The following is a 14720-nucleotide window of genomic DNA, read 5'->3' as shown; positions in this document are numbered from 1 at the left end:
AGCAGCACTATTTACAATAGCCAAGACATGGAAGCAACCTAAATGTCCACTGACAGGTGAATGGATAAAGAAGATGTGGTACATATATACAATGGGATATTAGCCATAAAACAGAATGAAATAATGCCATTTGCAGCAACATGGATGGACCTAGAGAGTCTCATACTGAGTGAAGTAAGCCAGACAAAGACAAATAACATATGATATCACTTACATGTGAAATCTAAAATATGCTACAAATGAACTTATTCACAAAACAGAAACAGACTCACAGATTTAGAAAACAAATTGATGGTTACCAAAGGGGAAAGGGGGTGGGGGAGGGGTAAATTAGGAGTTTGGGATTAGCAGATACAAGCTATTATATATAAAATAAACAACAAGGTCCTACTGTATAGCACAGGAAACTATATTCAGTATGCTATAATAAACCATAATGGAAAAGAATATGAAAAAGAATATATATATATTTATGTATGTATACATATTAAAACTGAATCATTTTGCTGTACACCAGAAACTAATATAACATTGTAAATCAACTATACTGGAATTAAAAAAAAAAAAAGGAACTTGAGAAAAAATTATAAAAAGTCCCCCTAAGGGGGCTTCCCTGGTGGCGCAGTGATTGAGAATCCGCCTGCCGATGCAGGGGACACGGGTTCGTGCCCCGGTCCGGGAAGATCCCACGTGCCGCGGAGCGGCTGGGCCCGTGAGCCATGGCCGCTGAGCCTGCGCGTCCGGAGCCTGTGCTCCGCAACGGGAGAGGCCACAACAGTGAGAGGCCCGCGTACCACACACACACACACAAAAGTCCCCCTAAGCAAAACTGGAAAGCTGACAACCTATTTAGTTCGCCCAATTAATAAAAAAAAAAATTCCAGAGTCTGTGAAATCCAAACACCTGGAATTCACCGTCTAACGGGGGTTAACGGGGAAGTAGAGAAAAAAAGGGCTTGGGGTAGGGGGATCCCCATACGATTGCACTTTTGAGTCTATATTACTGCTATCAGATTACATTTCTGTCTTTCCCACGGGTTAGGGAGTTCCTTGGGAGCAGTTACTGGTTCCTACTTTTTAAGTTAAATTTTAACTGCTTGAGGGAATATCTGAATATGGCCCCATGACGATGTAAATCACCCTAGAGCAGATTAAACTCCTCACCAACTACACTTTTTACCAAAGTGGATCCCTCCTCTCCGCAAAGATTTAGTTGACCCAGTTTGGGGATGGCCTTGTTCTGCGCGTTGCCACAGGTGTGGGCTCTTAGAAACCACAGGACAGTTGCTCTGCATTCCTTTCCATAACGGTATTGTTCAGAATTCTGGACCATTCTGCAGCTCTCCACATGGCTTGTAGGGGAATCATTCCATGACAGTACATGTAGATCTACCCCCTTTTTGATTGCTACAAGCTATTTATATAATCTGGAAACAGTTGTGTACAGCGCTGCAGCTGCATACTTGAACCAGGCAAGCTCCACGCTCCGGAATACCCTTTCTCAGGGTACAGGACCTCCAGGAATAGAGCGTAGATGCACTCGCCACGTTATTAGGAAATATCGAATTGTCCGATGCACATTCCTGCTGACGAAATGGGGGCGTGCCCAGCCTACTGCCTGGTATGAAGTTAATAATCATGATGATGATGATAATGGCAAACCTTAATTAAATGCTCACTTCGCGAAGTCACATGGTCAAAGGCTTTACGTCGTTCCTCCTCTCACTAATTCGCGCAAACTTCCCAGGAGAGGGGCTGACGGTGAGGGGTTGTATCGCCGTCATATCCATTTCACAGGGGAAACTGCGGCCCAGTGAGGTTACTTCGCTGGAGGCCAACCACAGTGAGGCATGTGGGCCCAGCTGAGCTTTGAACCTAAGTCAGGAGGCACCAAACTCCTTGCCTCCCTTACGTTTTAGGGAAGTCGGCGAAGGTCACCTAGCTTTATCCTGAAGGCCTGGCGCCTTTGCAAAGTTTTGTCGATTGCAACGGAAATGAACTTGGAATTTTTTTGCGGGGGGAGGGTGGAAGGGGAGGCAGGGGCGCTTGCTGCTTGACTTTTATTTCACCAGTTCTCAGTTTTCCTCCTTTGCAAATTGAGTTACGTTGGTGCTATGTTTCCTAACTCGGGACTTTGCGAATTGGAGAACGCTGAACCCAATTTCCGGCTCTGGGTCTCGAACCCTCACTCCGAGCCTGCCAGGCGCGGTGCTGATGTTGTGCTGGATCTCACGTACTCAGCTGCAGCCTGATAACTGGGGCGGGGCCCGGGCCGTGATTGGCACCCGCCCCAGCCAGTCCGCGCCTGGGGCTGACCCCGTAAGCCAATATTCTCTTGCCCCCGTGCGGTCGTTGGGCGGTCCCCGAGGCGTCCTTGTCAATCTGAGGCCTAGCGCCGTCCTGCTGGTCGCGGCCTCTTGGTTGGCGTGCGCAGCCTGCAATGAGAACCAAGCCGGTCAGCGGGCACGTGGGTGGGCGCCGGCGTGTCCTAGCCGGCCGTCCAGTGGCGAGGCGAGACCGGCGCCTGCGCCCGCCCAATCGAGGCGCTCAGGGGGCGGGCCGTGCGGTGTTGGTGGGCCCCGCGGAGGGGAGGGGCGGAGCTGTCAGCGGCAGCCAATGGGTGCGCGGGCGTGGGCTCGGTGGCCAATGGCAGCCGGGGCGGAGCTGGCGCGCGGCCTTATAAGCCCCGCCCGGGGCGCTCGCGGAGGGCTCGGCCGCCAGCGACCGAGCGGGGCCCGGCCCGAGGAGGGCCTGGGGGTGCGACGCCGAGGGCGGGGGAGTGCGCGCCGCAGCTCCGGACCGGGCCGCGCGCGCCGCCTCAGGTGAGCCCGCGGGGAGGCGGCCGCCGCGTCCGAGAGCGGGCCCCGTCTCCGCCGCCGCCCCCGCGCCGCGCCTGGGGCTGCGGGCGGGCGGGCGCCCGGGACTCGAGGCCCAGGCCTCGGGCGCGGCCTGCTCGGGCCGCGGCCGCAGTGCTTTGTCCCGGCCCGCGAGGCGGTTGGGGGCGTTAACCGCCCGGCCCCGGGCGCTCGCCGGGCCTCGGGCGGGGGCGGCGCGGCCGGACAATGGCGGGGCGGGAGGCGGGGGCTCCCTGCCCGGGCCGGGGGCGCGCGGGGGCTGGGCCGGGGCGTCCTCGCCGGCCCCGCACAAAAGATGACAGCGTGGGTGGCCCGGCCTGGCTGGCCCTGCGTAGCGGGGCCCTCCCCTTCCATTATTCACAACAATCCTAATAATTAAAAAAAATAATAATAGTAAAGAGAAAGAGAGAGAGAGAGATCCCAGGCCCTGGGTGAAACCCGCCTCCATTTCCGGCCCTTTGGGCACTGGTGGGGTTAACGGGGCGCTTCCCAGCGGTGTCCCCCGAAATGTCCATCACTGCATCCCACCCCACTGCCCGAGTCAACCGCCGTGCCATCGCGGCGTCCAAACTAGCACCCCATTTCCCTGAGCCCCCCTAAAATAAGCATGCAATCAGAATTTCCTATAAAAAAATGTATCCACTTGATATGCACATAGCAGTTTCCAGACGCGTGCCCCCACGGCCTTCCCCTCTCTGCCCGATCGCCATCTCGAAGGCCCCTTCTCTGTAGAAATAAATCCTGGTGTCGCTCCCGCAGGGACCCCTTGGGCTGTCCTCTCCAGCCCCGTGGGATCTGGGGGACGGTTTCATTCTGAAAAGGACCTGCCCTAGATCTGCAAGGGCCTGGGTCTCCGCCCAGTGGGCGCAATGACACCAGGCAGAATGGGGTGCGCGTTTGCCGGGGCCAGGGTGGAAGGTTTTATAGGGGATTTTTTTCCCTTGGGTGCTGGGGAGACGTGGACTGCTTCTTGGTGTGTCCCATCTGTTTGGTTGGGGGAGGATGCCTTTGTTTTAATGATTCAGGTGCACCTGGGAACTGTTTCCCGAGTTATGAAACTAGTGAGAAGGTTGTTCTGTGCAATGGAGCCCAACAGTCCTGTGATATGTAAAGAGTGTGTCCTTTTCCATGTGTTTCTGTCCGTGGCATTTATTCAGCAAGCTCCTGTGGCTCCCACTGGCTGCCAGCGCTGTCTTAGGGTCTGAGGTTGCCTGCCTCACCCCTCTGCCTCAGCAGCCATTTATCTGGCTGTCCCCTGGCTGGAGAAAGCCCCTAAAAGGGGCTCACTACATGACTCCTGTGGGCTTTCCGCGCTGCCGTGCAAGAGCCGGTGACTCCCCTAATTCTCCAGTAATAGCTTCCTTATGAGGCGTCGGGAGGGTTTGTCAACTCCCGGGTCAGCTTTTCCTCACCACCCTCGCAAAGGCAGTGGGCAGCCTCTGTGGTCTTTGTAGTTTGCTTCTTGGAATCCCAAAGGACAGAGTGTAAAAGTCTGGAGTCAACTTGTGATCATCTGAGGGGAGGGTTTCAGAAACTCGCTGGCCCTCTTTCCGTGTTTCTGATTGGACGCTTGGCAGACGTTGGTGCTCCCCTTTTGTGCCGGGGGCACCTCCGCGGTCAGACCGCCCTGCCCTGGGGGAGGTCACCTCCGCGTGCAGAGGTGCAGTTGCATAAATGCTCCCAGGTTTTGCGGTGATTCAAGCAGATACTGTGTCACTCGCTGCATGTGCGTGTGTGCATGTGTGTGTGTGTGTGTGTGTGTGCGCGTGCGTGCGCGCGCGCGAGTGTGTCGTTGTCGAGACAATTTCTATACAGGTCTTAGTAACAATTGTTTTTCTCGCATTTTCTAATCCTTGTCACTTTGGGGAGTGGGCTGTTAAGGAGGTGTTAAGAGCTTGAAGGTGTGGCTGATCAGTCATTTAGGACCCCGCCCTGCCTTTGTTGTACTTTTCTGTCTCCTAGTAAAGACCCTTCCCCAGTTCCTCTGGGGTGGTCGGTGGGCGCTCCATGCCCCTCTCTCGCTGCCTGGCCACTCTGCTATACTTGACCCTGCGTTTCCCCTCCTCCTCTGTGGTGTCTTGCCCCTGCCTCTCCTGAGCCCCGCCCCTTCCCCTGGCCGGGCCCAGCCGGAGCCTCAGCCCTGGGGAGCCCATCTGTTCCTTGGTTCCCTCTGACACTCACCTGACCTGCGGACATTGGGTTTTGAGCACTGGGGCAGGTTGCAGGGAGTCCCTAACTTCAGGGGCCTTTGGGTCTAGTGGGGGAAAGGGAGAGATGGGTGTCCCGAGGTGTGGGCACAACTGTGCTGGCGGTGTGGTGCCCACTGCCCCGAGGGCCCCGTCTCAGGGAGTGGGCAGCACGGGGTGAGAGGGGTGAGGGCCGAGGTGTGGGCAAATGACCATTTCCGGCTGTCTCTCTTCCCGGGATCTGGAAGTGTGGGGGGCAGGTTCAGAGCTGTGAGACCCTGCGCCAGTCACTTGCTCAAGAACAAAGCTTGCCGGGGGTAGGGGGGCAGTCACTAAACCTTCCCAAGCCCACTGGGCAGGGGCTGGGGGAAGGGTGAGGAAAGCAAAGGAACTGTGGGGCAGACTGCATGACTGTGAGGTCACACCCCCCCGCCCCCACCCCATGCCTCTCTGCCAGCCCCGGGGGGGTTCCTGGCTGCGCTCCAGATACCTGTTCCCCCCACCCAACCCCGGGCTGCTCAGTGGGACCTCACCCCCACAGCTCTGACCTGCCCTGCCCCAGTCCCTCCACTTCTGGCTGAGGACACCCGACGGAGGAGAGGGGCTGAACCTGGACTCCCTTCTGACTTGTGTTCTTGTTGGTGCCCCTGCATTCCTGTCCTTGACTGCATTCCCCAAACAGAGTCTGAAAGATCCGGTTCTCATCCCTCCTCTGGGGCATGACTCTGGGCCTCGCTTTCCTTACCTGTAAAATGGGTATAATAAGAGCCCATGCTGGGTCATTGAGGGGGTCAAAGGGGATGAGAGTCACTGTGGCTTCACACAGTGCCAGGGTGCTCTGAACCTGGTGCTGATTTCTTACTAACGTCAGGTCCCTTCCTACTCTGCCCCGTTCATGTTCAGGGCTGGGTCATTCTCTGGGGGGCGGTCTGTCCCGGGCACTGTGGGGTGTGGAGCAGCATCCCTGGCTCCCACCCCATTGATGCCAGGAGCACCCCTACCCCCACAGTTGTGACAACCACCGATATCCCCAGACATCACCCGGTGTCCCCTGGAGGGTGCAGTTGCCCCCAGGTGACCCTCTCTCACTTAACCTTTAACCCCACAGCAGCCTGATATTTGGCCATGACCCTGATTGACCTCAAGTTCCAGGTCCCTTTGTCCCTTTCCTCCCTTCCCCCGTTTAAAAGGGAGGGGCTCATATTTGCAAGCTATGTTGTACACGTCTTTCCTACTCTGTCCCCTGGAGGAGAGGGTGCTCGCCTGCAGATGCGCCCACCGTGGGCCGTCCAGGCGTGGTGTGGGGGTCTCCCGAGCCCCTGCAGGGCCCCCCACAGGCTTCCACATGTTCCCGGGATCTCAAAGCGTGGTGGGCGGGTTTAGAGCTGTGTGAGTCCTGCCTGTCCATTGGCTTTAACAGTTTGCTTCAAGTCGACTTTGAGGTGACTCACCCTTTCATCTTCCCTCTTCATGAGCAAGGATGCCTGAGGTCACGGGACTGTTACTGTGCCAGGTGCAGGTGCTTTTACATAATGAAATGAATTTACGATACTTAAAAAAGCCTGTGCCACCTCAAGACTAAGGCCTGAGTGGATCCGTGAACTGATGATTGTGGGGTTGGATGGATTTTTTTTTAAGGTGATCATATATTTTATTTATTTATTTATATTTATTGATTGATTGAGTTTTACCTGCATTGGGTCTTCGTTGCTGCACGGGGGCTTTCTCTAGTTGCGGTGAGTGGGGGCTATTCTTCCTTGCAGTGCGCAGGCTTCTCATTGAGGTAGCTTGTCTTTGTTGGGGAGCACGGGCTCTAGGTGCGGGGGCTTCAGTAGTTGTGGCTCGTGGGCTCTAGAGCGCAGGCTCAGTAGTTGTGACGCATGGGCTTAGTTGCTCCGTGGCATGTGGGATCTTCCCAGACCAGGGCTCGAACCCGTGTCCCTGCATTGGCAGGTGGATTCTTAGGCACTGCGCCACCAGGGAAGTCCCATGGATTGGTTTTTGAGTTTACTCCCTGCTTTGATTTGTTCTGGGAGCATCTTGGGGGCTGGATAAGGCGTCTCAACTAATCTGTCAGTTCTCACTACTGCTCCCTCAAGGGGCTTTAAAAACTTGAAAAACGGTCTTCCTTTGGTCGGGACCCTCCAGTGGCTTCTTGTTGTCCTTGGGAAAAGTTGCAGATCCTTCCCATGGCCTCCCTGTTCTGTCCTCTGAGGTGCTCTCCACACCACCACCCCCCTGCCCCATCCCTGCTCCCTTCAGTCGAAACCACTTTCCCTGCCTACTTTTCCCCACCTCAGGGCCTTTGCACTTGCTGTTCCCTCTGCCAGAGCGCTGTCCCCTCAGGTCTCTTTGTCATTCAGGTCTCCGCTCAGAGAGGCCATCCCTGACCTCACTGCCCAAATTCACCCTTCCATCTACTCTCTCTCCCCAACCTGCCTTTTCTTCTTTGCATTCAGCACTACCAGAAATTTGTATTAATTTGTTTATGTACTTATTGTCCATCTCATCCACTAGGGCAGCAGCTTTTCCTGTAAAGGGTTAGAAAGTAACTATTTTCCGCTTTGTAGGTGAGGTTTGTCTCCATCCTGACCTCTCCGCTCTGCTGTTGTAATACAAAAGTACAGAAACCAATGACTGTGCCTTTGTTCCGATAAAACTTTATTTATGGACACGGAGATGTGAATTTCACATACTTTTCACATATGATGAACTATTTTCCTTCTTTCCATTCCCCCCGCCCCCCACCGAACCATTAAAAACGGTCAGAACCATTCTGGGCTTGTGGGCCATACAGAAACAGGCAGTGGGCTGGATTTGACCTGTGGGCCATAGTGTGGGAGCACCCGCAGTAGGGTGTGAGGTTCCCGCTGTGGGAGCGACATCTGTCTTGGTCGCTGCGTGTATCCCCAGCACCTCAGGCAGTTCCTGCCCACAGTGGGTGTTCAGTAAGCATTCATTTGTCGGATGAATGAATTTCCATCTTTCCTACATCAAAGTATTTAGAATCATACTCTGTATGTTAAAAAACGGATCCTGGGTTGTTTTGAGGAAATTTAAAGTGCAGGGAATATAAGAAAATGTTCTGATCCCATTCACCGAAACAGTCTCGAAATTGAGAAAAGAGTAGATGCAGGGACTTCCCTGGTGGTCCAGTGGTTAGGACTCCGCGCTTCAACTGCCGGGGGTGCGGGTTCGGTCCCTGGTCTGGGAACTAAGATCCCTCATGCCACACGGTGCAGCCCCCCCCCCCCCCCAAAAAAAAGTGGATGTAAACAGGGGCAAATACTTCTTTGCTGGCAATGCCCCACCTTTCCGTGATGCCCCCTTTGTATTGCACCTCTGCAGGCAGCAGAAGATTGAGAAGGAGTGTTCTGGGCCTATGGAGTTTGTTTTGATCTCACAGAAGCTGAGGGTTTAAAAGGAAGACACTGTTTCCCAATCCTCTTGTTTTGTAAGCATGTGGCCCATCCTGTTTACCAACACCAGCGCCCCTTCCGAAGGGGTGGCAGAGTCCTGGGAGGAGGTTGCTGCCGCCAGCCGCCGTTGGCCTGCCTGGGAACGCTCGTGGAGAGGGGGCTCTCGTGTGTGTGAGAGTTGAGCTTTGTGGGGCGAGTGGATGGGAGACGACTGTGGGGCTGAGCGCCGGCCTGTGTCGCGAGCGGGATTGTGCTGGCCTCGTGCTCTTGGCCTTGCTCCCCACCGTGGAGACTGGCTGACGAGTGATTTCCCAGCCAGGTGAATTGTTAGAGTCTTAGATCTGGGTCTGTCCCAGGAGTGTTCTGACTTGTCAAGGAAGCGTACCGTTAATTTACGGTCATGCCTTCTCTAGCTGATTGAAATAAACAACCTGGAGAGGATTACTTAGAACTTCTTGGCTTTCCAAAGTTGCTGTCCTTTTTTTTTTTTTTTTTTGCTGGTCTCTGTCTTTCTTTGCTCCTCCGCCATCTCTCCCTTCCTCCTTCCTTCCCTCCCCTCTTTTCTTTTCTCATCCCATCTCAGTGGCTCCCACGGACCCGAGGGCGTCGATGAAAAGTTTGCGTTGCCGTCTTTGCCCCATGGGAGGCCTGTCGCTCTGGTCAAGCGGAGTCGCTCTGGGCCTCGGGTGTGTTTTGTTCAGTGGACAAAGAATAAGAATCAGAAAGCAAGGCGCCAAGGGCTGCTGCACCCCGAATGGGTCCCTGGGTACAGAGTGGAACCAGAGCTAATGTGGGTTTGGCCCCGGCTGCCAGCACTAGCGTTCACAGCTCCTATTCTCAGATGAACCTGTACGGCGAGCTGTGAAGAGGTGATCTGCGGGTGGGGCGGCAGGATCTGTCTCAGCACCCACTTCCCTCTTGTGTTTGCAGTTGGACCCAAGTGACGGCACCTTCCGGGCAGGTAGGGGTGGAGGTGGGCCCACCTTCATGGTTTCGTGGCTTCTCGCTCCAGTCTCAGGGGAGAGAACGTGGAGAGAAGTGATTCGTGGAGGATGAGCTGGCAGGGGATCCGGAATTGTGCTTTGTGCAGAAGGAGAGCAGGGATCCCGGAGGCCTCCTTTGAGCAGGAGCCAGCCTGAAGCCGCCAGCCGGCGCAGTGACGGCGACAGGGCCGTGCCGGGGGTGCCCCGGACCACGCGTTGGGTGGAGAGAGGGGCCGTGTGCTGGGCAGCCCATTTGGGAAGGCGGCAGCCTGGGAGCTGCCCCCAGGATGCATGCAGGACCCTGGCCAGGCAGCTGGACTGGGAGTTGCCGCTGGCCCCTTCAGATCCCCGCTCTTTGCCCGTTCTGTCCTTTATTTTATTTCTTTTTTTGAGGGCCATGCCGCTCGGCTTGTGGGATCTTAGTCTCCTGACTAGGGATTGAACTCTGGCCTCCGGTATGGAAGCGTGGAGTCCTAACCACTGGACCGCCAGGGAAGTCCTCCGTTCTGTGCTTTAAACCCCCTCCATCAGAAAGGCCAGCATCCATGGGCCAGCTTCCTACCGCGGCTCGGGAGCTGCATGGATCTGATTATATCCGCCACGGGTCGGGAGAGAGCCTTGCTGTCTCCAGCTTGCGTGTGAGTGAAGGCCCTGGAGTTGAAACTCCGGATTCACTGCTTTGTTCCAGCTCCTTCCCCCAAGGAAGAGGAGGGAGCCGGTGAAGAAAGCGAGCTCTCTGACACCCTCTCGGGAAGGAAGGCGTCTGGTTTGCCTGCCTCCGTGTCCTGGTTGCTCCACGGGCAACCCGAGCCCATTCTGAGCTGGAGACTGAGGGGCAGCGTTGTTCTTGAGAAATGGGCTTCTGCACGTCCAGGCCCCCGTGCTGGGCCCCGCGGATGGAAGGGTGGTCAGCCGGCTGGTGGACAAGCCGCGGCTGGGGTGTGTGTGGCATGGGTAGGTCCGGGCTGGCCGTGGCGGGGAGCAGGAGTGGAGTGGCCTCTGTAAATGCCCAGCCATGCCATCCGCCAGTCTCGAGGTGAAGATATGAGATCGGGAACCGCCAGCAGGCCTCCCGTGTGGCTCTCGGCTGGGCGGTCAGCAGCTTGGTTGTGCGATCCCCCAGGGCTGACTTTGCAGCAGACCCGCCCCTGTCGGGCATGCGCCGAGCCTGGGCCTATCCGTGCGTCTGCTGTCACCCAGCAGAGAGCGCCAGTCGTCTGGCCCGCACGCACGAGGCCGGCGGATCAGTGTCTCTTGCCCGCAGCGGGTGCAAGCCCGTGATGAACGCCTAGAGCCGGGCTCCCGCGAGCAGCGGGGACGGCAGGGCCTGGGGGAGCAAAACTGCTGAGACAGATGCAAACCAAGCACAGGGCCGGGGCCGCGCTTGCTGGCTCGGGTGGCGGCTGGGCTGGTGGCCCGGGAGCCGCAGAAGAGTTGCTGCCTGGGCCGAGCCTTGTCGTCGTGGGCGAGGTGAACAGCAGGCAGAGGAGCAAGGACTTGGAGGGGACGCCCGGGGACCTGCCTGGGATACCCTCCTGGAGGAAGCAGGGGAAGCTGGGGTAGCCCTTCGGTCTGTCTCTCGGGCAGCTTTGGGGCCCCCCTGTGCCAGGCTCCAAGGGGTAAAGCGGAACGGGCCAGCAGCTCGGCCCTCAAGGAGCGTAGTAGAGTCTAGTCAGCAAGGCCAGACCAGAGGTGTTCAAGTCACGTGGGAGCCATGGATGGCTGCCCAGAGATTGGCTCTGGTGTGCTGATGACTAGATCCCGAGTTTTCTAGGACAGCCCCTCTTCAAATGCTCCTGCCCTGCCTTAAAAAAAAAAAAAAAAAAAAAAAAAATATATATATATATATATATATATATATATATATATACATACATATATATATACACATACATATATATACATATATATATACTTTTTTTTTTTTTTTTCCTTCTGCGGTACGTGGGCCTCTCACCGCTGTGGCCTCTCCCGTTGCGGAGCACAGGCTCTGGACGCGCAGGCGCAGCGGCCACGGCTCACGGGCCCGGCCGCTCCGCGGCACGTGGGATCCTCCCGGACCAGGGCACGAACCCGTGTCCCCTGCATCGGCAGGCGGACCCCCAACCACTGCGCCACCAGGGAAGCCCTAAAAATATATTTTTAATTGTATAATAATATTCATATACCATCAAATGCATCCTTTTAAAGGGGACAGTTCAGTGGTTTTTAGAACATTTACAGAGTTGTGCAACCATCACCTTTATCAAATTCCAGAACATTTCCCTCACCTCAAAAGGAAACCCCATACCTGTTTAACAGTCACTCACCATTCCCCTGTCCTCCTTGGCAAACATGAACCCACTCTCTGTGTCTGGATTTGCCTGTTCTGGACGTTTCCCATCAATGGAATCACACCCTGTGTGTCCTTCTGTGCTGGCTTCTCTCACTGAGCGTCGTGTCCTCAAGGTCCGTCCGCGTTGTAGCGAGTGTCAGTGCTTCTCTCCTCATGGCGGAGCGATGTGCCCGTGTGTGGGTGGACACACTCTGTATCCACTACCTGTGGGGATCTAGTAGTTTCTACGTTTTCTTGCCCCTCCTTTTCCCGCACTGTCTCAGAGTTCCAGAGTTCCAGGGCTGTGGCGTGCAGAATGCTCACCCAGTCGGCCCCCAGCGGAGGCGGCACTAAAACCTCTTTGTGGGGCTACAGCCTGAGGGCTGGGGTGGGGAGGGGTCGGAGAGGGAGGCCAGAGTCAGGAGGCCTGACCGTCAGGCGTGCTGCCCCAGCTCACCTGCAGGAGGCGCTCAGGCCGCCCTTTGCATGCGCAGGTTCTGGAATCCAGCGTTCACTAGTGATCCTCACCTGTCTGCCCTCCACTGCCTCCAGCTGGTGCTGGGCAGGGCCCCCAGGGGGTGGGCTGTGCTGGCCCAGCCTCGCTGGTGGCTCCGTCCCCTGTAGGACCTCTCTGTGCGTCCGCTCCGCGGAGCAGCGTGGCCCCGGCCCCCGCCGCCTGGGCTTGTCTGTTTCCTGTGTGTTCTCCTCCCAGTGGGCAGCGCTGGGGCTCCCTGCCGCAGAGTCCACCAGGGCTAGAAAGGGGGTGCCCTGTTTGCTGCCTGCCCCCCTGCTGGCCTGATTGGCTGAGTGTGGTCCAAGCCGTGAATGGACTCCCTGAGAGCTTCACGTGGCTCGGGATTAGACCACACGTGCCCTCCTTTCCAAGCCCCACCCCCCCCGCAGGCTCCCACGTGTCTGGCCAGTAGGTTTGAACGCGAGCTGCTTCCTGGGCCACTTCCCTTCCCTGGTCTGCCGGCCCCGGCCCTGACAGGGTTGTGGGTTGTACCTTAGAAGGTAGCCACCGGGTTGTGAATATCCCCACAGAGCCACCGAGTAGAGTTCTGCAGGCGGCCATGGCTCCTGCCCAGGCATACAGCATCCTCAGTGGATAAAGAGGCAGCCGGGTGCCCCCTTGCCCTCCAGGGGAAGTGCCGTCACCACGCTGGGCCATTTGGAAATGCAGCTGGGCTCTCTGGGGACCGTGAGGGGACAGATGGGGTGGGGCCTCACAGCAGGGCAGAGCCCAGCCAGCTCTGGCCCTCCCACTGGTGTTGAGGACGGTGACGTGTGTGAGAGACTTGCTGTCCCCTTAGCAGAGGATATGGGAGACCCGGGGGGACACCAGGGGAGGCACACGTGGACGCTAACGGAACGTCACCTGGTGAAACATCAGGCTCTGTACGGTGCCCCCCACCCCCCCAGCCAGGCACCAAAACAAACTCCAGTGGATCTAAGACCTGAATGTGAGAACTGAGACGACAAAACCCTCAGAAGAAAACAGGCGAAAGTGTAAACTGACAGCTTTTCTAAGGCAGCGCTGCCCAGTAAGGACGCAAAGCAAGTCCCATGTGTCCTTTAAATTTTCTAGAAGGTGAAAAGAAACAGGGGAAATTAATTTGAGTAATGTATTTTATTGAACCCAGTATACCCAAAATGTTATCATTTCAACTTGTAATCATTATAAAAGTTGTTAATGAGTTATTTTCCACTCTTTTGTGTGTGTGTGTGGCGCTGTCTTTGAGATCCTATGTGCATTTCACACCTAGCGCTGGTCCTGGGTGAGCTGAGTGCTGTGTTGGGGCCGGGGATGCTATAAAGGGGGTGCCTGGTGCTCAGTGGAGACTGGCCCCCGCCATCCTCCCATCCCATTCCCTCCTGTCTGCCCAGCCCATCAGAAGTTCTGGATCTGTTAGCCTCTAGCTGGGGAGACGAGACAGACACAGCACGAAGCAGCTAGGGCCATGTGAGGGGCGAGTGCACCAGCCTGGCCTGCAGGATGTCAACTGGAGGGCCAGCCCCGATGGGCAGGGTGGCGTAGCCGTGGCCTCAATCCTTCCTGTGGAACCTTGTACGCAGCCTCTCATCTTTAACGGGAGCTTGAAACCTTGGCCTGGCTGTGAAGGCTGATGGGTCCTGTGGCTGAGCTCAGGGCAGTGCATTTGTGGCATGGATGCTGGCTGTTCTGGGGGGCTCTGAATTTGGGACCCAAGGTGTTTCTGTGAAGGGACTTGCAGGAACTTGGGATGCTTCTTTGGCCATAGGAAAGCCGAGACCCGTGTACATGCATAGTTTGGAAATAACATCCCACAGCTGCAGACGGTCTTAAATGGCCTGAGGTCTCAAGGTAAGATGGCCCGTGGGATCGGCAGTTGGAGGCTGGTACCCACGTGCCTGGCCTGCCTGGGCTCAGAGCCGGCCTCTGCTGGGTGTGTGTCCTTATCTCCAAAATGGGGATGACAGTGGCGATCTCTGCTTCAAGGGTGGGTGAGATTAACTGAGTTAATCCGTGAAAATCCCTGAGTGAAGTAGTTCCCACCCCAGAGGTAATTCTGTCCCCAGGGGACACTGGGCAGTGTCTGGGGACATCTGTGGTTGTCACAACCTGGGGGGGGGGGGCTGGGGCGGTTGCTCAGCACCCCACAGCGCCTAAGACGGCCCCGCATGGAGAGTGACCTGGCTCTGATGTCCCAATGTCTCCCTGGCCCAGGGAGAGCATTCAGAGATTACAGGGGCGATTTTACTCTGGGCTTCTGTCTTTCCTTGAGTGTGAATCAAGATGTTGCAAGAGAAGTTTCTGAAATCACTCTGCATTCCAGAATAGCCCGCGTTTTTTACGCTGCTGTTCCATATTTGTCTAGGGAGGAAAGTTGGGGAACAATCAAGGTTATTAGAAGGCACCTTGAAAATAATCTGGTTTTTAGGCTTCCCTGGTGGCGCAATGGTTGGGAGCCCGCCTGTTCGTG

At 56.2% G+C, this 14720-nt stretch overlaps 1 protein-coding gene across 9 annotated transcripts in view; it reads left to right on the top strand.

The window, feature by feature from the left end:
* The first annotated feature begins 2703 nt into the window (after positions 1–2703).
* The window catches only part of KDM4B (lysine demethylase 4B), a 143082-nt gene continuing 131065 nt past the window's right edge, over positions 2704–14720 (top strand). For 8 of the 9 annotated variants that reach the window (XM_059062026.2, XM_067032975.1, XM_067032976.1 and 5 more), the window contains exon 1: positions 2706–2822. The gene's annotated coding sequence lies outside the window, so the exon portion shown is untranslated. Of the gene's footprint in view, positions 2823–14720 lie in introns of all 9 variants that reach the window. The other variant, XM_059062030.2, reaches the window with a different exon arrangement.

The sequence above is a fragment of the Kogia breviceps genome, chromosome 4 (genome assembly GCF_026419965.1).
Source record: "Kogia breviceps isolate mKogBre1 chromosome 4, mKogBre1 haplotype 1, whole genome shotgun sequence".
Taxonomy (NCBI): Eukaryota; Metazoa; Chordata; class Mammalia; order Artiodactyla; family Physeteridae; genus Kogia; species Kogia breviceps.
The sequence above is the reverse complement of the archived record's forward strand: the minus strand, read 5'-3'. Positions and strand labels throughout refer to the sequence as shown.